This window comes from Salvelinus fontinalis, chromosome 15, assembly GCF_029448725.1.
Source record: "Salvelinus fontinalis isolate EN_2023a chromosome 15, ASM2944872v1, whole genome shotgun sequence".
Lineage (NCBI taxonomy): Eukaryota > Metazoa > Chordata > Actinopteri > Salmoniformes > Salmonidae > Salvelinus > Salvelinus fontinalis.
The window spans coordinates 9,227,712-9,254,684 of record NC_074679.1 but is presented as its reverse complement, the minus strand read 5'-3'; the positions used below and the strand labels follow the sequence as shown (position 1 = coordinate 9,254,684).

At 45.5% G+C, this 26,973-nt stretch overlaps 1 protein-coding gene across 3 annotated transcripts in view; it reads right to left on the bottom strand.

The window, feature by feature from the left end:
* Positions 1-19,515, bottom strand: part of LOC129811386 (synaptosomal-associated protein 25-B-like) — an 83,457-nt gene extending 63,942 nt beyond the window's left edge. For all 3 annotated transcript variants that reach the window (XR_008752872.1, XR_008752873.1, XM_055862646.1), the window contains exon 1: positions 19,393-19,515. The gene's annotated coding sequence lies outside the window, so the exon portion shown is untranslated. The remainder of the gene's footprint in view (positions 1-19,392) is intronic.
* Between the last annotated feature and the right edge of the window lie 7,458 nt (positions 19,516-26,973).

Genomic DNA, 26,973 nt, shown 5'->3' with positions numbered 1-26,973 from the left:
GCTACTTTAAATTGGACAGTGCAGTTAGATTAACAAGAATTTAAGCTTTCTGCAAATATCAGATATGTCTATGTCCTGGGAAATTTTCTTGTTACTTAAAACCTCATGCTAAACGCATTAGCCTACGTTAGCTCAACCGTCCCGTGGAAGGGACACCGATCCCAAAAGTGTTGCCTTATTAAAGTGACCAGTGATTCCATGTCTAGGTATATAGGGCAGCAGCCTCTAAGGTTCAAGGTTGACTAGCCAGGTGGTAGCCGGCTAGTAATGGCTATTTAACAAATCTGATGGCCTTGAGATAGAATCTGTTTTTCAGTCTCTCGGTCCCAGCTTTGATGCACCTGTACTGCCCTCGCCTTCTGGATGATAGCGGGGTGAACAGGCCATGGCTCGGGTGGTTGATGTCTTTGATAATCTTTTTGGCTTTCCTGTTGTAACGGATGTGAAATGGCTAGCTAGTTAGCAGGTACGCGCTAGTAGCATTTCAACCAGTTACGTCACTTGCTCTGAGACTTAAGTAGTGTTGCCCCTTGCCCTGCAAGGGCCGCGGCTTTTGTGGAGCGATGGGTAACGACGCTTCGTGGTTGACTGTTGTTGATGTGTGCAGAGGGTCCCTGGTTCGCGCCCGTGTCGGGGCGAGGGGACGACGTAAAGTTATACTGTGACATTGATGCTGTTGACCCGGATCACTGGTTGCTGCGGAAAAGGAGGAGGTTGAAAGGGGGGTGAGTGTAACGGATGTGAAATGGCTAGCTAGTTAGCGGGTACGCGCTAGTAGCATTTCAACCAGTTACGTCACTTGCTCTGAGACTTAAGTAGTGTTGCCCCTTGCCCTGCAAGGGCCGCGGCTTTTGTGGAGCGATGGGTAACGACGCTTCGTGGTTGACTGTTGTTGATGTGTGCAGAGGGTCCCTGGTTCGCGCCCGTGTCGGGGCGAGGGGACGACGTAAAGTTATACTGTGACATTGATGCTGTTGACCCGGATCACTGGTTGCTGCGGAAAAGGAGGAGGTTGAAAGGGGGGTGAGTGTAACGGATGTGAAATGGCTAGCTAGTTAGCGGGTACGCGCTAGTAGCATTTCAACCATTAACGTCACTTGCTCTGAGACTTAAGTAGTGTTGCCCCTTGCCCTGCAAGGGCCGTGGCTTTTGTGGAGCGATGGGTAACGACGCTTCGTGGTTAACTGTTGTTGATGTGTGCAGAGGGTCCCTGGTTCGCGCCCGTGTCGGGGCGAGGGGACGACGTAAAGTTAAAACTGTTACACTGTGACATCGGGTGCTGTAGGTGTCCTGGAAGTCAGGTAGTTTGCCCCTGGTGATGCTTTGGGCAGACTGTACCACCCTCTAGAGAGCCCTGCGCTTGTGGGTGGTGCAGTTGCCATACCAGGCGGTGATCAACCCACGGAGTGCTAAGTTTGTGAAGGACTTAGGGGTCAAGACAAATTTCTTCAGCCTCCTGAGGTTGAAGAGGTGCTGTTGCGCTGCTGCGCCTTCTTCACCACACTGTCTGTGTGGGTGGACCAATTCAGATTGTCAGTGATGTGTACGCAGAGGAACTTGAAGCTTTCTACCTTCTCCACTACGGTCCTGTTGATGTGGATATGGGTGCTCTCTCTGCTGTTTCCTGAAGTCCACGATCAGCTCCTTCATTTTGTTGATGTTGAGGGAGAGGTTATTTTCCTGGTACCACTCAGCCAGGGCCCTCACCTCTTCCCTGTAGGCTGTCTCATCATGGTTGGTAATCAGGCCTACTACTGTTGTGTAGTCTGCAAACTTGATGATTGAGTTGGAGACGTGCGTGGCCACTGTTTGAATTTGGCCATGTACCCAGTCATCTTGCCATGGTTAAATGCGATGGTTTTCACAAATGCTGCCATCTATCCATGGTTTCTGGTTTGGGTAGGTTTTAATAGTCACAGTGGGACCAACATCCCCTACACACTTCCTGATGAACTCAGTCACCGTATCTGTGTATTCATCAATGTTATTCTCAGAGGCTACCCGGGACATATCCCATTCCGTGTGATCAAAACAATCTTGAAGCATCGATTCCACCCCTTAGCACGGGCACTTAGCACGGGTACTGATTTCACCCCTTAGCGCGGGTACTTCCTGTTTGAGTTTCTGTTAAATTTCCCTGGGGGGTACCAACAAAAAGATCCAATTCGGAAAAGTTGTATTCCTGGTAGTAATGCTGGTGAGTTACCGCCGCTCTGATATCCTAAAGTTATTTCCGGCTGTACTGTATGTAATAACATAAAAAACGTTCTGGGCTAATAATGTAAGAAATAACACACAAAAAAACGAAATACTGCAAAGTTGCTTACGAGCTAGAAACAGAGCTGCCATGTCTGTCTGTGCCATATTACTTATACAAAAAACTGGGAGCATTGACTTCTACTGTATTCCACTGTATGTAGGCCACTGTATTTAGGCCACCAAGCCTTGTTACTCTGTGACTCTGATGCCTTCCAATGTTTGATTTTGCCCCTCTCCCCGAGACAGTCTTGTTTCTGGGCCTCCAGACACTTAAGATGAGAGAGAGAACACGAACACAATGCTATCCAGCTCTGCCGCTAACCCTGCCCGCTCCAGCCCTACCCGCTCCAGCCCTACCCGCCCCAGGCCTAACCGCCCCAGGCCTAACCGCCCCAGGCCTAACCGCCCCGCCCCAGCCCTACCCGCCCCAGGCCTAACCGCCCCCCCCAGACCTACCCGCCCCAGACCTACCCGCCCCAGCCCTACCCGCTCCAGCCCTACCCGCCCCAGCCCTACCCGCCCCAGCCCTACCCGCCCTAGCCCTACCCGCCCCAGCCCTACCCCTCTCTGAACCAGCCGACCCCACTGCTAAATATTTGATCTGACAAAGATGGAGTGCAGAAATCCATTCGAGGCTCTAAGAGCGTGAAATAGGTGCTGACAGCTTCCACACTATGGCGGCAAGCAGATAAAACATAATTCTCTCTCTCTCTCTCGTGTGTGGTTACTGTCAGGTGGCAGTAACCACACACACACAGGTTAGAGACTTTTAGTAATTTAACAGACACTCTGATCATTGATTAAACATGTTTATGAATCTAAGGCTGACGTGGTGAGGTGGTGTGATGGTAAACTCATTAGAGGATCTATTCAGTCTGTGAAGTGACAGAAATTTAAAGGTAATTACTGATTGAGCCGACATGTGCAGCATTTACCGTGAACGCTGTCTCTGCTAACGATGGAACATTACCTTTAAATTTCACCCACTCTGTAAATCTGAACTTTGTGATGCGTATTGAATAGAGTGGATCGGCTGTGATTTTGGCTGTAGATTGATCTGTTGCTGGTGAAAAGGCTGAAGCCTGGACTACTTAAAGTGGCCCTCAAGTCTCCTTTTCACATTAGTTAACACCTGATTTACTTAACAAAAGGCACATCTCAATAAGTAGTTCCGGTAAGTCATGACATAGCACAAGTGGGAGGGACCTTTCCTCTTTTATTCTCTATTGCTCCTCAAGCAAGATGGAGGCTGATGACATTACAAATTCCCTCCAGCTTTGGGCTGGACGTGTCAATGTGTAGTTCATGTATTCATGATATATGAGTAAAACTACTGTTTCCCTCTCAATTAGCCATGAAATCTGGCAGCTGTGCTGTGCCATTGTCCCTACATTTTCTCCCACGTGGACCACCCAACTAGAAATTTGAGTTCTAGCCAATGCGTAGTATGTTATTTTTGGGGACCTCTTTTGGCTCGTGAGCGCTACTTTCAAAACTACTGGCTAAAAAGTACACAAAGGTACCGGAGAATATCTTTAATGGTGGGTAATTGATTCCTGGCAAGCCCTCAACCATTGTTGAGGGCTTGTTGAGGGCTTGTAAATAAGTATTTCACAGTAAGATCTACACCTGTTGTATTCGGCGCATGTGACAAATACAATTTGATTTGATAGTGCTAGTGCTAACATCCTGTAACCCACTGCTAGTGCTAACATCCTGTAACCCACTGCTAGTGCTAACATCCTGTAACCCACTGCTAGTGCTAACATCCTGTAACCCACTGCTAGTGCTAACATACTGTAACCCACTGCTAGTGCTAACACACTGTAACCCACTGCTAGTGCTAACATCCTGTAACCCACTGCTAGTGCTGACATACTGTAACCCACTGCTAGTGCTGACATACTGTAACCCACTGCTAGTGCTAATATACTGTAACCCACTGCTAGTGCTAACATACTGTAACCCACTGCTAGTGCTGACATACTGTGACCCACTGCTAGTGCTAACATACTGTAACCCACTGCTAGTGCTAACACACTGTAACCCACTGCTAGTGCTAACAAACTGTGACCCACTGCTAGTGCTAACATACTGTGACCCACTGCTAGTGCTAACATACTGTAACCCACTGCTAGTGCTAACATACTGTAACCCACTGCTAGTGCTAACACACTGTAACCTACTGCTAGTGCTAAAACACTGTAACCCACTGCTAGTGCTAACATACTGTAACCCACTGCTAGTGCTAACATACTGTAACCCACTGCTAGTGCTAACATACTGTAACCCACTGCTAGTGCTAACATACTGTAACCCACTGCTAGTGCTAACACACTGTAACCCACTGCTAGTGCTAACACCCTGTAACCCACTGCTAGTGCTAACACCCTGTGACCCACTGCTAGTGCTAACACACTGTGACCCACTGCTAGTGCTAACACACTGTGACCCACTGCTAGTGCTAACACACTGTGACCCACTGCTAGTGCTAACACACTGTGACCCACTGCTAGTGCTAACACACTGTGACCCACTGCTAGTGCTGACACACTGTAACCCACTGCTAGTGCTGACACACTGTAGCCCACTGCTAGTGCTGACACACTGTAGCCCACTGCTAGTGCTGACACACTGTAACCCACTGCTAGTGCTGACACACTGTAACCCACTGCTAGTGCTGACATACTGTAACCCACTGCTAGTGCTAACATACTGTAACCCACTGCTAGTGCTAACATACTGTAACCCACTGCTAGTGCTAACACACTGTAACCCACTGCTAGTGCTAACACACTGTAACCCACTGCTAGTGCTAACACCCTGTAACCCACTGCTAGTGCTAACACCCTGTAACCCACTGCTAGTGCTAACATCCTGTAACCCACTGCTAGTGCTAACATACTGTGACCCACTGCTAGTGCTAACACACTGTAACCCACTGCTAGTGCTAACACACTGTAACCCACTGCTAGTGCTAACACACTGTAACCCACTGCTAGTGCTGACACTGTAACCCACTGCTAGTGCTGACACTGTAACCCACTGCTAGTGCTAACACACTGTAACCCACTGCTAGTGCTAACACACTGTAACCCACTGCTAGTGCTAACACACTGTAACCCACTGCTAGTGCTAACACACTGTAACCCACTGCTAGTGCTAACACACTGTAACCCACTGCTAGTGCTAACACACTGTAACCCACTGCTAGTGCTAACACACTGTAACTCACTGCTAGTGCTAACACACTGTAACCCACTGCTAGTGCTAACACACTGTAACCCACTGCTAGTGCTAACACACTGTAACCCACTGCTAGTGCTAACACACTGTAACTCACTGCTAGTGCTAACACACTGTAACCCACTGCTAGTGCTAACACACTGTAACCCACTGCTAGTGCTAACACACTGTAACCCACTGCTAGTGCTAACACACTGTAACCCACTGCTAGTGCTAACACACTGTAACCCACTGCTAGTGCTAACACACTGTAACCCACTGCTAGTGCTAACACACTGTAACCCACTGCTAGTGCTAACACACTGTAACCCACTGCTAGTGCTAACACACTGTAACCCACTGCTAGTGCTAACACACTGTAACCCACTGTTAGTGCTAACACACTGTAACCCACTGCTAGTGCTAACACACTGTAACCCACTGCTAGTGCTAACACACTGTAACCCACTGCTAGTGCTAACACACTGTAACCCACTGCTAGTGCTAACACACTGTAACCCACTGCTAGTGCTAACACACTGTAACCCACTGCTAGTGCTAACACACTGTAACCCACTGCTAGTGCTAACACACTGTAACCCACTGCTAGTGCTAACACACTGTAACCCACTGCTAGTGCTAACACACTGTAACCCACTGCTAGTGCTAACACACTGTAACCCACTGCTAGTGCTAACACACTGTAACCCACTGCTAGTGCTAACACACTGTAACCCACTGCTAGTGCTAACACACTGTAACCCACTGCTAGTGCTAACACACTGTAACCCACTGCTAGTGCTAACACACTGTAACCCACTGCTAGTGCTAACACCCTGTGACCCACTGCTAGTGCTAACACACTGTGACCCACTGCTAGTGCTAACACACTGTGACCCACTGCTAGTGCTAACACACTGTAACCCACTGCTAGTGCTAACACACTGTAACCCACTGCTAGTGCTAACACACTGTAACCCACTGCTAGTGCTAACACACTGTAACCCACTGTTAGTGCTAACACACTGTAACCCACTGCTAGTGCTAACACACTGTAACCCACTGCTAGTGCTAACACACTGTAACCCACTGCTAGTGCTAACATACTGTAACCCACTGCTAGTGCTAACATACTGTAACCCACTGCTAGTGCTAACATACTGTAACCCACTGCTAGTGCTAACACACTGTAACCCACTGCTAGTGCTAACACACTGTAACCCACTGCTAGTGCTAACACACTGTAACCCACTGCTAGTGCTGACATACTGTGACAATACGGCATCATGGAATATTACGGATCCTTGTTGAGACACCGAAGAGTCTGTATTAGTAACTGACACAGAGGCAATTTCTGAATATAATCAGCCTTCAAACATGTTAAGCACGGTGACGCCACTTTCCTCATTATACAACTGTTAGTGTGTGTGCATGCGCATGTGATTGTGTGTGTACATGCATGTGGGTAGTGGTAAGGCCTATGATGGCAATGCAGTATTCAGGAGATTCGAAGCAATCATCTTTCCCAGAGAGGATTATCCTCTCCCATCCGGAGAGGATAAAACCTACAGTATTAATCTAGTGGAGTAGGCCTGTTCACAGCCCCTCCCCCCTCCTCTCCCTCCCTCCACCCCCATGCCTCTTTACCATTACCAAGCAGAGCACCCACCCACCCACCCCCACCCTCCACCAACCCCCACGCCTCCACACCATTACCAGGCAGATACCAGGCAGAACACCCATCTCATACACTTGCATAACACACAGTCCCTCTTTCACGTTCTCTCTCTCTTTGTCTCTTAACCCCCGACTCCCTCCTCCCTCTCACTTCCCTTTAATTCCCCCTCTCGAAGTACTGTACGTACACACACACACACACACACACACACACACACACACACACACACACACACACACACACACACACGCAAAAATATGCGTGTGCACATGCACGTCTGCCCTCAGAGACGCACACTCTCATCTCCCTCCCTCCCAGATGTATGTATACAACCTGACACAAGCCGTTAGCCATTATTCTGCTCATACTGTTCATACAGATATAGCCCTTGGTTCAACCCTGACCTGACTGCCCTTGACCAGCACAAAAACATCCTGTGGCGTTCTGCATTAGCATCGAATAGCCCCCGTGATATGCAACTTTTCAAGGAAGTTAGGAACCAAAATACACAGGCAGTTAGGAAAGCTAAGGCTATCTTTTTCAAGCAAAAATTTGCATCCTGTAGCACAAACTCAAAAAAGTTCTGGGACACTGTAAAGTCCACCTGCTCCCAGTTGCCCACTGCACTGAGGCTAGGAAACACTGTCACCATCGATAAATCCACTATAATTGAGAATTTAAATAAGCATTTTTCTATGGCTGGCCATGCTTTCCACCTGGCTACCCCTACTCCGGTCAACAGCCCTGCACCCCCCACAGCAACTCGCCCAAGCCTTCCCCATTTCTCCTTCACCCAAATCCAGATAGCTGATATTCTGAAAGAGCTGCAAACTCTGGACCCCTACAAATCAGCCGGGCTAGACAATCTGGACCCTCTCTTTCTAAAATTATCTGTAGAAATTTTTGCAACCCCTATAATTAGCCCGTTCAAACTCTCTTTCGTATCATCTGAGATTCCCTAAGATTGGAAAGCAGCCGCGGTCATCCCCCTCTTCAAAGGGGGAGACACTCTAGACCCAAACTGCTACAGACCTATATCTATCCTACCCTGCCTTTCTAAGGTCTTCGAAAGCCAAGTCAACAAACAGATTACTGACCATTTCGAATCCCACCATACCTTCTCCGCTATGCAATCTGGTTTCCGAGCTGGTCATGGGTGCACATCTGCCACGCTCAAAGTCCTAAACGACATCATAACCGCCATCAATAAAAGACAATACTGTGCAGCTGTATTCATTGACCTGGCCAAGGCTTTCGACTATCAATCACCTTATTCTTATCGACAGACTCAACAGCCTTGGTTTCTCAAATGATTGCCTCGCCTGGTTCACCAACTACTTCTTTGATAGAGTTCAGTGTGTCAAATCGGAGGGCCTGTTGTCCGGACCTCTGGCAGTCTCTATGGGGGTGCCACAGGGTTCAATTCTCGGTCCGACTCTCGTTTCTGTATACATCAATGATGTCGCTCTTGCTGCTGGTGATTCTCTGATCCACCTCTACGCAGACGACACCATTCTGTATACTTCTGGCCCTTCTTCGGACACTATGTTAACAACCCTCCAGACGAGCTTCAATGCCATACAACTCTCCTTCCGTGGCCTGCAATTGCTCTTAAATACAAGTAAAACTAAATGCATGCTCTTCAACTGATCACTGCCCGCACCTTCCCGCCCGTCCAGCATCACTACTCTGGACGGTTCTGACTTAGAATATGTGGACAACTACAAATACCTAGGTATCTGGTTAGACTGTAAACTCTCCTTCCAGACTCACATTAAGCATCTCCAATCCAAAATTACATCTAGCTAAGGCTTCCTATTTCGCAATAAAGCATCCTTCACTCATGCTGCCAAACATACCCTCGTAAAACTGACCATCCTACAGATCCTCGACTTCGGCGATGTCATTTACAAAATAGCCTCCAACAATCTACTCAACAAATTGGATGCAGTCTATCACAGTGCCATCCGTTTTGTCACCAAAGCCTCATATACTACCCACCACTGCGACCTGTACGCTCTCGTTGGCTGGCACTCGCTTCATACTCGTCGCCAAACCCACTGGCTCCAGGTCATCAACAAGTCTCTGCTAGGTAAAGCCCCGCCTTATCTCAGCTCACTGGTCACCATAGCAGCACCCACCCGTAGCACGCGCTCCAGCAGGTGTATCTCTCTGTTCACCCCCAAAGCCAATTCCTCGTTTGGCCGCCTTTCCTTCCAGTTCTCTGCTGCCAATGACTGGAACGAACAGCAAAAATCCCTGAAGCTGGAGACACGTATCTCCCTCACTAGCTTTAAGCGCCAGCTGTCAGAGCAGCTGACAGATCATTGCACCTGTACATAGCCCATCTGTAAATAGCCCATCCAACTACCTCATCCCCATACTGTTTTTATTTATTTATCTTGCTCCTTTGCACTCCAGTATCTCTACTTGCACATTCATCTTCTGCACATCTACCATTCAAGTGATTCATTGCTATATTGTAATTACTTTGCCACCATTGCCTATTTATTGCCTTACCTCCCTTATCTTACCTCATTTGCACACACTGTATATAGACTTTTTCACTGTATTATTGACTGTATGTTTGTTTATTCCATGTTTAACTCTGTGTTGTTGTATGTGTCGAACTGCTGTGCTTTATCTTGGCCAGGTCGCTGTTGTAAATGAGAACTTGTTCTCAACTAGCCTACCTGGTTATATAAAGGTGAAATAAAAAATAAATAAATACACATCCTCCACAGAGCTCTATGTTGTTCATACCTACCCTCCACAGAGCTCTATGCGGAGGGTTGATCCAGAGGGTAGTGAGGTCTGCACAACGCATCACCGGGGGCAAACTACCTGCCCTCCAGGACACCTACACCACCCGATGTCACAGGAAGGCCATAAAGATCATCAAGGACAACAACCACCCAAGCCACTGCCTGTTCACCCCGCTATCATCCAGAAGGCGAGGTCAGTACAGGTGCATCAAAGCAGGGACCGAGAGACTGAAAAACAGCTTCTATCTCAAGGCCATCAGACTGTTAAACAGCCACCACTAACATTTAGTGGCCGCTATAAACATACTGACTCAACTCCAGCCACTTTAATAATGGGAATTGATGGAAATTATGTAAAAATATACCACTAGCCACTTTAAACAATGCCACTTAATATAATGTTTACATACCCTACATTACTCATCTCATATGTATATGTATATACTGTACTCTATATCATCTACTGCATCTTGCCATCTTTATGTAATACATGTATCACTAGCCACTTTAAACTATGCCACTTTATGTTTACATACCCTACATTACTCATCTCATATGTATATACTGTACTCTATACCATCTACTGCATCTTGCCTATGCCGTTCTGTACCATCACTCATTCATATATCTTTATGTACATATTCTTTATCCCTTTACACTTGTGTGTATAAGGTAGTAGTTGTGGAATTGTTAGGTTAGATTACTTGTTGGTTATTACTGCATTGTCGGAACTAGAAGCACAAGCATTTTGCTACACTCGCATTAACATCTGCTAACCATGTGTATGTGACAAATAAAATTTGATTTGATTTATGCTGTTCATATCCGTCCTCCACAGAGCTCTATGCTGTTCATAGCCACCCTCCACAGAGCTCTATGCTGTTCATAGCCACCCTCCACAGAGCTCTATGCTGTTCATAGCCACCCTCCACAGAGCTCTATGCTGTTCATAGCCACCCTCCACGGAGCTGTAAACATACAGTGGCAAGAAAAAGTATGTGAACCCTTTGGAAATACCTGGATTTCTGCATAAATTGGTCATAAAATGTGATCTTATCTTCATCTAGGTCACAACAATAGACAAACACAGTCTGCTTAAACTAATAACACACAAACAATTATATGTTTTCATGTCTTTATTGGATTTAATAACTGGTTGACCCTCCTTTGGCAGCAATAACCTCAACCAAATGTTTTCTGTAGTTGCGGATCAGACCTGTGCAACGGTCAGGAGGAATTTTGGACCATTCCTCTTTACAAAACTGTTTCAGTTCAGCAATATTCTTGGGATGACTGGTGTGAAGTGCTCTCTTGAGGTCATGCCACAGCATCTCAATTGGGTTGAGGTCAGGACTCTGACTGGGCCACTCCAGAAGGCGTATTTTCTTCTGTTGAAGCCGTTCTGTTGATTTACTTCTGTGTTTTGGGTCGTTGTCCTATTGCATCAACCAACTTCTGTTGAGCTTCAATTGGCGGACAGATAGCCTAACATTCTCCTGCAAAATGTCTTGATAAACTTTGGAATTCATTTTCCCGTCGATGATTGAAAGCTGTCCAGGCCCTGAGGCAGCAAACCATGATGCTCCCTCCAACATACTTTACAGTTGGGATGAGGTTTTGATGATGGTGTGCTGTGCCTTTTTTTCTCTCCACACATAGTGTTGTGTGATCTTTCCAAACAACTCAACTGTAGTTTCATCTGTCCACAGAATATTTTGCCAGTAGCTCTGTGGAACATCCAGGTGCACTTTTGCAAACTTCAGATGTGCAGCAATGTTTTTTTTGGACAGCAGTGGCTTCTTCTGTGGTGTCCTCCCATGAACACCATTCTTGTTTAGTGTTTTATGTATTGTAGACTTGTCAACAGAGATGTTACCATGTTCCAGAGATTTCTGAAAGTCTTTAGCTGACACTCTAGGATTATTCTTAACCTCATTGAGCTTTCTGTGCTGTGCTCTTGCAGTCATCTTGGGAGATGACCACTCATCCACTCCTAGGGAAAATAGCAACAGTGCTGAACTTTCTCCATTTATAGACAATTTGTCTTATCGTGGACTGATGAACATCAAGACTTTTAGAGATACTTTTGTAACCCTTTCCAGCTTTATGCAAGTTAACTATTCTTAATCTTAGGTCTTCTGAGATCGCTTTTGTTCGAGGCATGGTTCACATTAGGCAATGCTTCTTGTGATTAGCAAACTCAAATTTTGTGAGTGTTTTTTATAGGGCAGCTTAGCTCTAACCAACATCTCCAATCTCGTCTCATTGATTGGACTCCAGGTTAGCTGACTCCTGACTCCAATTAGCTTTTGGAGAAGTCATTAGCCTAGGGGTTCATAGTTTTCTCAACCTACACTGTGAATGTTTAAATGATATATTCAATATAGACAAGAAAAATACAATAATGTGTGTGTTATTAGTTTAAGCACACTTTGTTTGTCTATTGTTGTGACTTAGATGAAGATGAGATCACATTTGATTTATGCAGAAATCCAGGTAATTCCAAAGGGTTCACATACTTTTTCTTGCCACTGTACACATCCTCCACAGAGCTGTAAACATACCCATCCTCCACAGAGCTGTAAACATACACATCCTCCACAGAGCTGTAAACATACCCATCCTCCACAGAGCTGTAAACATACCCATCCTCCACAGAGCTGTAAACATACCCATCCTCCACAGAGCTGTAAACATACCCATCCTCCACAGAGCTGTAAACATACCCATCCTCCACAGAGCTGTAAACATACCCATCCTCCACAGAGCTGTAAACATACACATCCTCCACAGAGCTGTGTGTTGTTCATACCCATCCTCCACAGAGCTGTAAACATACCCATCCTCCACAGAGCTGTGTGTTGTTCATACCCGTCCTCCACAGTGCTGTAAACATACTGTCATGTCTGCTCCAACCCCCCCCCCCCCCCGGGCGCTTGAGGGCGCCAGGCTGCCCTGCATCACTCACTCCTGCTATCTATTATGCACACCTGCCTTCCTTCATCACGCGCATCAGCGATATTGGACTCACCTGGACTCAGTCATCACCTGTTTATTTCCTCCCCTATATTTGTCAGTTCCCTGCTCTGTTCCCTGCTGCTGCATTAATAGTTTTTTTTTAGTGCTACTTATTTTCTGACACAGTTCCTGTCTCGTTCCATGTCAGTTCCTTATTAAATGTTTAACTCCCCGTACCTGCTTCGTCTCTCCAGCGTCATTCCATGTGACAGAATGCAGCAGCCAACATACGAAGCGTCGGGGAGTACTGGCGTTCCGGTTAGTAGTGACATCGGCTCTGGGTTGCCGCCGATGGAACCGGGGGTGCCTAGCCAGCTTGTCGGGCTTCCACGCCCTAGCTGGCTTGAGGTTTCCTTGCCCCGGTTGGCTCGGATGGCGCCCATCCCACGCCGGGCCTCAGCCTGGATCGTCAGTTTTTGTTCGCCCAGCCGGTCCAGGAGTTTATTTGTTTTGTTAGTGACGTCGGGGTGGATTCCACCGCCGATGGAACCGGGGGTGCCTAAGCCAGCCTGTCGGGTTTCCATGCCCTGGCTGGCTCGAGAGGTTTCCTCGCCTCGGTTGGCTCGGCAGGTTTTCATTTCACGTCACACTCCACTGAATCTTCGGGCTCCCTCTCTGCAGCAGGATCGACAGGCGTCTTGCCTCAGCCGGCCCGCCAGACTCCCATGCTCCTGCCGGTTCGTTGGGCTTCCACGCCCCAACCGGCTTGCCCAGCGCCCATGTCTCGGCCGGTTCGCCCAGGTGGGACGGCGGGTGGCGCCCCTAGAGGGTGGGTACTGTCACGTCTGCTCCAGCTCCCCCCTAGGCGCTTGAGGGCGCAAGGCTGCCCTGCATCACGCACTCCTGCGATCTATTACGCATACCTTCCTTCCCTCGTCACGCGCATCAGCGATATTGGACTCACCTGGACTCAGTCATCACCTGTTTATTTCCTCCCCTATATTTGTCAGTTCCCTGCTGCTGCATTGATTGTGTTTTTGTTAGTGCTACTCATTTTCTGACACAGTTCCTGTCTCGTTCCATGTCCGTTCCTTATGAAATGTTTGACTCCCCGTACCTGCTTCATCTCTCCAGCGTCATTCCATGTTACACATACATATCCTCCACAAAGCTGTAAACATACACATCCTCCACAGACCTGTAAACATACACATCCTCCACAGAGCTGTAAACACACCCGTCCTCCACAGAGCTGTAAACACACCCGTCCTCCACAGAGCTGTAAACACACCCGTCCTCCACAGAGCTGTATGTTCGTACACATCCTCCACAGAGCTGTAAACATACCCGTCCTCCACAGAGCTGTAAACATACACATCCTTCACAGAGCTGTAAACATACCCGTCCTCCACAGAGCTGTATGTTCGTACACATCCTCCACAGAGCTGTAAACATACCTTGCACTGTGGTGACTTCAAAGTGACAGGGCTGCACTCCTGTGCCCAGATGTGCCACGTGCATCTGCTCTACTGTAAAGGCGTCAGAAAGTGTCCCAGCCGAAACAGTTCTGAAGAGTTTGTGCATCTATGATGATGACATTTTGGGATGTTTTGGTTTTTCCAGCTGTTCAGGCACACAACAATTTTTCTGGAGGTTAGGCGAAGTTCGGAGCCGAAGTCTCCTCTACCTTCGGCGATAATTGGTCAACAGTAGGGATTCTTCAATAAAGTATTTGGTGTCATTCAACGAGAGACAACTAGTTTTTCATTAAAAAAACATATTAGTTAGAAATTGCGGGACTAAGATCTCCTTAGCAAAAACATCAAAATGAATGACAGATTTATTGAGTTATCTTAGATTCATTCTGCCTATTTTGAGGAAGTGTATACTGGCTACAGCATCTCAAAATGGACAAACAGTACTAGTCGCCGCTTTTTTCTCGTTTTTCAAGTGAAGATCTTTTAAGGGTGTATGCGAGCACACTGAGTTCTGCTAGCATGCTGACGCATTAACCATAAGTCCCACCCACACAGATGGTGGATTCATTAGGAACATTGTCTAGTCTGGGGCAGTTGTGTCTATGTTAGTTAGTTAGTTAGCTAGTCCGACAGGCTCCACAGTTCTGATGGATGACAGTATCACCATGCCCAGCTTGCCCTTGCTTTGAGGTGACTTCCGAGTGTGTGTTTGTGTGTGCATGCATCTGTGCATGCCGGGGGGGGGTGGAGGTTCGGGTTACTGCAAATATGCACTCTCATTCAGATCAATTAGGCAGTCCCAGTTCAGATTCCAAAGAGGTTTCAGAAACGATCTGTCGCGGGGAACAGAAGCCGGAGGAAAAGAACAGCTATGTATACAGTGTCATAGAAGAGTAATAACGGCATGGTATCTGCTTCAGGACATTCATCATAATGCAACGTATCGAAGTGAACTAACTTCGCATCACGGCCCCGTGTAGCTCAGTTGGTAGAGCATGGCGCTTGCAACGCCAGGGTTGTGGGTTCATTTCCCACGGGGGGCCAGTACAAAAAAAGTATGAATGTATGTACTTGTAAGTCGCTCTGGATAAGAGCGTCTGCTAAATGACTTAAATGTAAATGTAAATGCATCACCATAGTTAGATGATGCCTTATAGACCAGTATTGGGAATGATGCCTCTTAATATGATGACTGGTGAAACCCAAGATTCTGGACGTTTTCCCCGTTCATCTATTTTCTAAATGAAAAATCATTAGTCAAAATATAGATTCAGATGAACATACTGTGTTTTTCATACTTTCATACTGGTCTGCACAAAGCCATTTGGATGTGAATTTATTCTGACCTATTTCTTACTGAATAAAACAATACCAAAATGTTTTATTGCCACATACACTGGATAGGTTCAGTGAAATGTGTTGTTTTACAGGGTCAGTTATAGTAGTATGGCACCCATAGAGCAAATTAGGGTGAAGTGCCTTACTCAAGGGCACATTGACAGATTTTTCTCCTTGTCTGCTCAGGTATTCGAACCACTGACCTTTTAGTTACTGGGCCAATGCTCTAACCCGCTAAGCTACCTGCCCACAGCCCAACAGCCTATGCAGAGGTTTTCAAATCTCACCCTACGAAGTCCGGACTACTGCTGCTTTTCTGTTCTACTTGATCATTTATGGCATCCATCTGGTGTCCTTGGTCTAAGTCAGTCCCTGATTTAGAGGGGAACAATTGAAAAAAAGCAGTGGAACTGGCTTCCAGGTCCAGAGTTGAGTTTGAGAGCTATGAAGACATGATCAGTACAGTCGAACAGATAGATATAATTCTCCTGACTCTGATATACTGTTAGTCATCAGTTTTCATGCAGTTGGAAGTCAACAACATCTATCTTCTGCCATGTACTGTAATTCATGGATGACTCTTCCCCCTGAACTACACCCCCCACAGACCTTTCACACCAAATTGGTTTAGAGGGTTTGTCCCCCCCCACCCACCCACCCACCCCCGAACTCTGGTGCGTTTCTCCCCTTAGTTCGGTTCGTCTGGACTGGTGTGAACATTATTCATACTCAGATGCGCACACTAAACAACACACCGCGGTTTCAATTTGTCCCGTGGTGCAGTTCGCTGTAGGTGAGAACGAGGTCCGGACCAAACACAGGAAAAGAACCAGAGGCGCACAATATTACTGGTTGTTTGACTGAAGAGGATGTGATGAAATGCACGAGGTATGTGATGAAATGCACGAGGTATGTGAGGAAAATCACGAGCTATTCATGGTTAGGGGAGAAGGGGTTATTGTCCTATCGGGGATATAGGCTACTGAATATCGACTATTCATGGTTAGGGGAGAAGGGGTTATAGTCCTATCGGGGATATAGGCTACTGAATATAGACTATTCATGGTTAGGGGAGAAGGGGTTATAGTCCTATCGGGGATATAGGCTACTGAATATAGACTATTCATGGTTAGGGGAGAAGGGGTTATAGTCCTATCGGGGATATAGACTACTGAATATAGACTATTCATGGTTAGGGGAGAAGGAGTTATAGTCCTATCGGGGATATAGACTACTGAATATAGACTATTCATGGTTAGGGGAGAAGGGGTTATAGTCCTATCGGGGATGTAGACTACTGAATATAGACTATTCATGGTTAGGGGAGAAGGGGTTATAGTCCTATCGGGGATATAGACTACTGAATATAGATTATTCACATTGCAGTTAGAGTGGCTATAGTGCGGTTTCCTCCCACATGTTGTTGGAAGACAACCAATGGTTAAGGTTAGAATTTGGGGACACTAAGCTGATCCTAGATCTGTTCATAAGGCCATATTTTACACGGAGCCAGCCAATAGGCTACCACTTTGGAAAACCCCTCCATTCTGTTTGTTAGTGAGTGATCCTTATAGCCCAACTCAGCCACCTACTGTTCTATTCTGTTGTCACCCTGCTTGGTGGAACCCAGGCTCCCTAACCCTTATCAAAGCCAGGGAACAACAAGGAAAATACCAACACTCCACGTGTAAATACACACTCATGTGAACAACTTCAACATACTGCCATGTAGTCTACACAGCATCTCAAGAATGTGTCTGTCAGACATTCCCTGCTTCCATTAAAACTAGAGCAGAGATAATCTAGTGCTCCTGTCTCATTATCCTGAGTTAGAACAGTGGACGGGAGAGATCAGGGATGAGTTGGTGAAGTTGTAGACACTCATCATTGAAGCGAATCAACTGGGAAATCAGTTTGTATGTCAGGCTACTGAAGTTCTGCCTGCACACTGTACCCCAGGAAGACATGAGGGACCAGTCTAAACGTCAGTTAGTCTGCCAAACCCCTGCTTCCAAATAAACTTGATCTATAGTGCAAAGATAGTCAAGTGCTTCAATATTATGATCCTAACTTAGCCCATTGAATAGAAGTGACCTGGGTGAGTCTCTGAGGCTCTCCTTGAGCAGCTTTCCTTCCCCAACTGTTTGTCTGACTGGGTCAAAGAGTGCAGGCTTCCTCTTCATGGGTCAAAAAACCCTGGAGAATAACATAGAATCCTGCGTATTAAAGCAGCAGCACTATACAGGCCAATTGGTGACCACACAGTCACGGATACAGAAACAAATACATTTTGATCTGCCTACCTATTTATCCCATATACCGCCGACCGCCATTGTACCCTTGAGCACGGCACTTTGCTCCAGGGGCGTTGCTCGGCAGTGTGTCAGGTTGGGTACTATGACAGCAATAAATAAAGCATATCCATGCAAATGGACCAATAAAGCAAATATTGTTTTGTATTCTACCTCAATGTGGATACCTCTACCTCAGGTTGAGCAGGTTGTCTCCCCTGACACATTTATACAGATCTAAATACACAGACCAACCGGGCCTTGCACTGGGCCTTGAGGCTCAATGTAAGCTATTAAGAAGTGTGAAGGAGGGATATCCCCTTGGCAGCGAATCTGGCAACCCCCCTCACAGCTCCTCTCCCACCGGGAACTCTGCCTACACATAGTGTATTAGCTAGGCTATATCATAATCACGTCTTATCCCTGTGTTGGCTGACGGAACTGTGACTACTTTAATGTGTGGTTTAAGCTACACCTCTTTGAACCGAAGAAAGAGACACATGTTCACATCCAGCGACGCGAATGTGCTTTTGGCAGAGGCCGTAGGTGGGCACGAATAGCATGTTACATCGCCATAGTCGCTTTAGCTTGAGAAATACTTGACATAACACAGCCACGTGTCTCAAACAAAACTGTCTTAACCTTTCGCTTCATATAACCTAACATTTGAACCTAAATTATTTCCCCCAAAAAGGTCAATGGCAATATCGCACCATCTTACCAATTACGTTTAAACAGCGTCTTGACATTTGTTTTCCCGAGAAATACCTTAAGAGCTACTGTACTGCCTTGTCTAGGCTACTGAATGACCCATTTCTGTGACAAACGATGAAGTGTAGCTTGCGAATGTCACAATTGGAGAACATCTCTCTTACTCTTTCAATGTTGACCTCTTAATACAAACCATGTATTTTTTTTTTCAAAACAAATTACACGGTTGAACTCATTTACAGCGTTTTTACAAACAAACTTTAAAATCTCTTAATGTTTCTGTGTTGTTTCGTCAGGATGTTGCCTGTTTGTAGAATGAGCGCTCGAGCGATGTCCAGGGTTCTGAAACCGACCACACGTAACGCGCGCTCATTAGAACAGGTAACAAGGTCGGTAAGCGGCTTTATCACTGAGTTAAAACGGGACGTTTCCCGAAGCTAAATATTTACTCTGCCTTAAAAACAATATAACGTGAATTGATACCGACGTAAAAGTGAATTTATGTTGACCAAACTACAGAATATTGCATTGAAAAGGATTAAGATAGATTTTACAAACCTATATTTACAACCACATTGTTTAATATTTTCATCCGAAACTCGGCTCGGTCATCAGACATAAACACTTATTTTAATTAATTGAATAACATAGTATTCATCTAAGCTGAATTAAATCGTTCAGCAACCTACCTGAAGTTGTTTTTAGAGGACCGTCGTCGGTTCAGGACTGGATAATATCAGCTCTTACTGTTGCCTCGCTTCAAACGGACTGCCCTCTGAGGAATCCCACAGCCACGCCCCAACAGTTAATGCTATAAGGGATCCCTGGGACGTCACTACCCTAAACCCTAACTCTAACCTTAACCCCTACCATAAGCCTAACCACAACCCTTACATAACCCTAACCTTAACCCTTACCTGTACCATTTTAAATGTCAACTTCAATGGGGTGGCGTTAGAGTTGGGACGTCCCAAGGATCCAATTTTAGACGCGAAATGTTTTTCCGTCGAATACCCGGAGGCAAATGCCACGTTCAGAACAACTGGAAACTCGGAAATCTCAGAATTCCGACTTCTTGCCGTTCAAGACACTGGGAACTCGGGGGGAAAAACTATCCCTGACTGAGAAAACTCGTTTTGAACTGTCATCCAACTCGGAATTCCAACTCGCGATCTCGGGTCTCTTTCTAGAGCTCCGTCTTTCCGACCTGAATATCCCAGAAGTCATGACTTGACCTCATATTTTTCAGAATTCCAAGTTGTCTTGAACGCACCAAATGTCATTAATTTCCGTTGGGTGATTGGCTGAGGGATGTTGGGTGCGTGACGTCCCTCTTAGCCCTTACCTAAACACCAAACGTGGCGGTCAATTTCTCTCGCCTCGGAGCTGGTCGTCAGTAGATACCACAGCCAGAAAGTCATAAACCAGGCCTATTTGTACAATTTATCTTCTTAAATTGTGATTTTTCAACCTAACCCCAACCTTAACCACACTGCTAACCGTATGCATAACATTAAATAAAGAAAAACGTGCTCTTTTTTCTTCATGAATCTTTATGATATAGACAATTTTGACTTTGTGACTGTGGTAACTAGTGGAAACCGTCGGATCTGAGACATTTACATTACATTTACATTTAAGTCATTTAGCAGACGCTCTTATCCAGAGCGACTTACAAATTGGACCAGTAGCATCAACCAATCAACTTTATTTATAAAGCCCTTCTTACATCAGCTGATGTTAGAAAGTGCTGTACAGAAACTAGCCTAAAATCCAAACAGCAAGCAATGCAGGTGTAGAAGCACGGTGGCTAAGAAAAACCTAGAACCTAGGAAGAAACCTGTTGAGGAACCAGGCTACGAGGGGTGGCTGGTCCTCTTCTGGCTGTGCCGGGTGGAGATTATAACAGAACATGGCCAAGATGTTCAAATGTTCATAAATGACCAGCAGGGTCAGATAATAATAATCACAGTGGTTGTAGAGGGTGCAACAGGTCAGCACCTCAGGAGTAAATGTAATTTGGCTTTTCATAGCCGATCATTCAGAGTATCTCTACCGCTCCTGCTATCTCTAGAGAGTTGAAAACAGCAGGTCTGGGACAAGGTAGCACGTCCGGTGAACAGGTCAGGGTTCCATAGCCGCAGGCAGAACAGTTGAAACTGGAGCAGCAGCACGGCCAGGTGGACTGGGGACAGCAAGAAGTCATCAGGCCAGGTAGAGAGAGAGAGAGCATAGTTAAATTCACACAAGACACTGGATAAGACAGGATAAATACTCCAGATATAACAGACTGACCCTAGCCCCCCGACACCTGAACTATTGCAGCATAAATACTGGAGGCTGAGACAGGAGGGGTTGGGAGACACTGTGGCCCCGTCCGACGGTACCGCTGGACAGGGCCAACCAGGCAGGATATAACCCCACCCCCTTTGCCAAAGCACAGCCCCCACACCACTAGAGGGATATCTTCAACCACCAACTTACTATCCTGAGACAAGGCCGAGTATAGCCCACGAAGATCTCCCCCACGGCACTAACCCAAGGGTGGGCGCCAAACCGGACAGGAAGATCACGTCAGTGACTCAACCCACTCAAGTGATGCACCCCTCCTAGGGACGGCATGGAAGAGCACCAGTAAGCCAGTGACTCAGCCCCTGTAATAGGGTTAGAGGAAGAGAATCCCAGTGGAGAGAGGGGAACCGGCCAGGCAGGGACAGCAAGGGCGGTTCGTTGCTCCAGTGCCTTTCCGTTCACCTTCACACTCCTGGGCCAGACTACACTCAATCATCGGACCTACTGAAGAGATGAGTCTTCAATAAAGACTTAAAGGTCGAGACCGAGTCTGCGTCTCTCACATGGGTAGGCAGACCATTCCATAAAAAGGGAGCTCTATAGGAGAAAGCCCTGCCTCAAGCTGTTAGCTTAGAAATTCTATGGACAGTAAGGAGTCCTGTGTCTAGTGACCGTGGCGTACGTGTAAGTATGTACGGCAGGACCAAATCGGAAAGATACAGTTGAAGTCAGAAGTTTACATACACTTAGGTACCACTCCACAAATGTCTTGTTTATTATTATTTTATTTTTATTTTTATTTATCCGTTATTTTACCAGGTAAGTTGACTGAGAACACATTCTCATTTACAGCAAGACCTGGGGAATAGTTACAGGGGAGAGGAGGGGGATGAATGAGCCAATTGTAAACTGGGGATTATTAGGTGACCGTGATGGTTTGAGGGCCAGATTGGGAATTTAGCCAGGACCCTAGGGTTAACACGCCTACTCTTACAATAAGTGCCATGGGATCTTTAATGACCTCAGAGAGTCAGGACACCCGTTTAACATCCCATCCGAAAGACAGCACCCTACACAGGGCAGTGTCCTCAATCACTGCCCTGGGGCATTGGGATATTTGCTTAAGCTTAGCTTCAGAAGCAAGGCAGCAGTTTAACAAACTATAGTTTCGGCAAGTCAGTTAGGACAACTACTTTGTGCACAAGTAATTTTTCCAACAATTGTTTACAGACACATTATTTCACTTACAATTCACTGTATCACAATTCCAGTGGGTCAGAAGTTTACATACACTAAGTTGACTGTGCCTTTAAACAGATTGGAAAATTACCGAAAATTATGTCATGGCTTTAGAAGCTTCTGATAGGCTAATTGACATAGTTTGAGTCAATTGGAGGTGTACCTGTGGATGCATTTCAAGGCCTACCTTCAAACTCAGCGCCTCTTTGCTTGACATCCTGGGAAAATCAAAAGAAATCAGCCAAGACCTCACAAAAAAATTGTTGACCTCCACAAGTCTGGTTCATCCTTGGGAGCAATTTCCAAACGCCTGAAGGTACCACGTTCATCTGTAAAAACAATTGCACGCAAGTATAAACACCATGGGACTATGCAGCCGTCATACCGCTCAGGAAGGAGACACGTTCTGTCTCCTAGAGATGAACGTACTTTGGTGTGAAAAGTGCAAATCAATCCCAGAACAATGGCAAAGCACCTGGAGGAAACAGGTCCAAAATATCTATATCCACAGGTAAACAAATCCAATATCGATATAACCTCAAAGGCCACTCAGCAAGGAAGAAGCCATTGCTCCAAAACCGCCATAAATAAGCCAGACTACGGTTTGCAACTGCACATGGGGACAAAGATTGTACTTTTTGGAGAAATGTCCTCTGGTCTGATGAAACGAAAATAGAACTGTTTGGCCATAATGACCATCTTTATGTTTGGTGGAAAAAGGGGGAGGCTTGCAAGCCGAAGAACACGATCCCAACCGTGAAGCACGGGGGTGCCAGCATCATGTTGTGGGGGTGCTTTGCTGTAGGAAGGACTGGTGCACTTCATAAAATAGATGGCATCATGAGTGAGGAAAATTATGTGGATATATTGAAGCAACATCTGAAGAAATCAGTCAGGAAGTTAAAGCTTGGTTGCAAATGGGTCTTCCAAATGGACAATGACCGCAAGCATACTTCCAAAGTTGTGGCAAAATGGCTTATAGACAATAAAGTCAAGGTATTGGAGTGGCCAACACATAGCCCTGACCTGAATCCTATAGAAACTTTGTGAGCAGAACTGAAAAAGCATGTGCGAGCAAGGAGGCCTACAAACCTGACTCAGTTACACCAGCTCTGTCAGGAGGATTGGGCCAAAATTCACCCAACTTATTTTGGGAAGCTTGTGGAGGGCTACCCAAAATGTTTGACCCAAGTTAAACAATTTAAAGGCAATGCTACCAAGTACTAATTGAGTGTATGTAAACTTCTGATCCATTGGGAATGTGATGAAAGAAATAAAAGCTGAAATAAATAATTCTCTCTACTATTATTCTGACATTTCACATTCTTAAAATAAAGTGGTGATCCTAACTGACCTAAGACAGGGAATGTTTACTAGGATTAAATGTCAGGAATTGTGAAAAAATGAGTTTAAATGTATTTAGCTAAGGTGTATGTAAACTTCCAACTTCAACTGTAGGTAAGAGCAAGCCCATGTAATACTTTGTAGGTTAGCAGGCTAGCACTGGAGTAATATGATCACATTTTTTGGTTCTAGTCAAGATTTTAGCAGCTAACTGAAGTTTATTTAGTGCTTTATCCAGGTAGCCGGAAAGTAGAGCATTGCAGTAGTCTAACCTAGATGTGACAAAAAATATATATACATTTTTCTGCATAATTTTTGGACAGAAAGTTTCTTATTTTTGAAATGTTACGTAGATGGAAAAAGCTGTCCTTGAAACAGTCTTGATACGTTCGTCAAAAGAGAGATCAGGGTCAAGAGTAACGCAGAGGTCCTTCACAGTTTTATTTGAGACGACTGTACAACCATCAAGATGAATTGTCAGATCCAACAGAAGATCTCTTTGTTTCTTGGGACCTAGAACAAGCATCTCTGTTTTGTCCGAGTTTAAAAGTAGAACATTTGCCTCCATCCACTTCCTTATGTCTGAAACACAGGCTTCAGGGAGGGCAATTTTGGAGCTTCACCATGTTTCATCGAAATGTACAGCTGTGTGTCGTTCGCATAGCTGTGAAAGTTAACATTATGCTTCCGAATGACATCACCAAGAGGTAAAATATACAGTGAAAACAATACTGGTCCTAAAACGGAGCCTTGAGGAACACTGACATTTACAGTTGATTTGTCAGAGGACAAATCATCTACAGAGACAAACTGATATCTTTCCGACAGATAAGATCTAAACCAGGCTAGAACTTGTCCGTGTAGACCAATTTGGGTTTCCAATCTCTCCAAAAGCATGTGGTGATCGATGGTATCAAAAGCAGCACTAAGATCTAGTAGCACGAGGACAGATACAGAGCCTCGGTCTGACGCCATTAAAAAGTAATTTACCACCTTCACAAGTGTCGTCTCAGTGCTATGACGGGGTCTAAAACCAGACTGAAACATTTCGTATACATTGTTTGTCTTCAGGAAGGCAGTGAGTTGTTGTGCAACAGCTTTTTCAAAACATTTTGAGAGGAATGGAAGATTCCATATAGGCCGATAGTTTTTAATATATTTTCTGGGTCAAGGTTTGGCTGGCAGTGTCCTGCAGTGTTGTGCAGACTCAGGACAACTGAGGTTTGGAGGAATACGCAGATTTAAAGATGATTCCGTAATTTGCTTTCTAATGATCATGATCTTTTCGTCAAAGAAGTTCATGAATTTATCACTGCTGAAGTGAAAGCCATCGTCACTTGGGAAATGCTGCTGTTTAGTTAGCTTTGCAACGGTATCAAAAATACATTTGGATTGTTCTTATTTTCCTCAATTAAGTTGGAAAAATAGGATGATCGAGCAGCAGTGAGGGCTCTTCGATACTGCACGGTACTGTCTTTCCAAGCTAGTCGGAAGACTTCCAGTTTGGTGTGGCGCCATTTCTGTTCCAGTTTTGTGGAGGGAGTCTGGAAGGGCATCTAGGAATCTTTGGGTTGTCCGAGAATTTATAGCACTGCTTTTGATGATATTTGGTTGTGGTCTGAACAAATTATTTGTTGCGATTGCAAACGTAATAAAATGGTGGTCCGATAGTTCAGGATTATGAGGAAAAACATTAAGATCCACAACATTTATTCCACGGGACAAAACTAGGTCCAGAGTATGACTGTGGCAGTGAGTAGGTCCAGAGACATGTTGGACAAAACCCACTGAGTCGATGATGGCTCCGAAAGCCTTTTGGACTGGGTCTGTGGACTTTTCCATGTGAATATTAAAATCACCAGAAAGTAGAATATTATCTGCTATGACTACAAGGTCCGATAGGAATTCAGGGAACTCAGTGAAGAACGCTGTATATGGCCCAGGATGCCTGTAAACAGTAGCTATAAAAAGTGATTGAGTAGGCTGCATAGATTTCATGACTAGAAGCTCAAAATACGAAAACGCAATCGATTTTTTTTGGGGGGGGGGGCTTGAAATTTGCTGATGTGAAAGTTAGCAACACCTCTGCCTTTGCGGGAGGCGCGGGGGATATGGTCACTAGTGTAACCAGGAGGTGGGGCCTCATTTAACACAGTAAATTCATCAGGCTTAGTAACCACCAACTTCAATGATAATTAACATAACGTGTAAATACAAATGTGACATTCCTGCACCCAAATAACCTTAACCTAATTCTCCAAACTTGCTGCGTTAATTCTCCTAACCTGCTGATTAAATTCTCCTAACCTGCTACGAAAAGTCAAATCTGACATTCATTTGGCAAAAGCTGGATTCCATAACCCTTCCGCCCTCATCCAAGATGGCCACGCCCTATGACATCACAAGACCTTTATTGAAGGAGAGGCTCATGTGGTGCTTTTTTTTTTCCGCATTCACGTTCTAGTCGGAACTGGGAAACTCAGAAATGTTTGACTTGCTAACTGGTTGAACGCAGCACATGTATAGCTACAACTGGTTAGTAAGTCAGAAATGTCAGAGTTTCCAAGTTCTGACTAGCACTTGAACGCAGTGTAGGACAACTGGGAACTCTGGACAAAACGAGGTCAAATCATGACGTCAGTGATCTTCGGGTTGGAAAGTCTGAGCTCTAGAAAGAGGCCAGAGTTACGACTTGGAATTTCAAGTTGGATGACTGTTCAAAATTATTTTTCCCAGTCGGAGCTCGTTTTTTTCAGAGTTCCCAGTTGTCTTGAACGCGGCAATAGAGTGAGTTTTAGTCCGTTGTTAGTGGTTACCGATAACCAGGCGAAAAGAGGAATGGGAGATGACTGGTTTATCACGGGGAGCAGCTTTGATAGTCCGACTAGTAGGGTTGTTTAGAAGTTGTAACAGTTACTAAATAATACACACTGCTCACAATAAAATATGATTTGGAGCTGCTTGATTGACCTTTGACCTGTAGGGTGGAGTGTCAGCAATGACAATGCTACTACATCTGTGTGGAAATGTTAACTGAACCTGGTTCAAAACTGTCCTTGCTTACATTGCGTCACATCATGTTGACCACCCACTGGGGACTGGCTCGGTGGTGCTGTCGTCCTCTAGCAAGGTGTTATAGGTCTCCATGAAGAGAACTAGGTCTCTGCGGCATAATGCTGGAGAGTTAGTTAGAGAGTAAAGAGATGGAGAGATGGATAGGCTACTCTCCCTCCCTACCTCCCTCTAGTTCTCTATCGATCTCTTTATTTCTTTCTTTCTTTCTCTCTCTCTCTCTCTCTCTCTCTCTCTCTCTCTCTCTTTCTAGGTCGACTATGTTGTGCGTTAGAGTGTGTAAAAGACTTGTAATGTTGATGATGTGCTGTGTTTCCATCCTA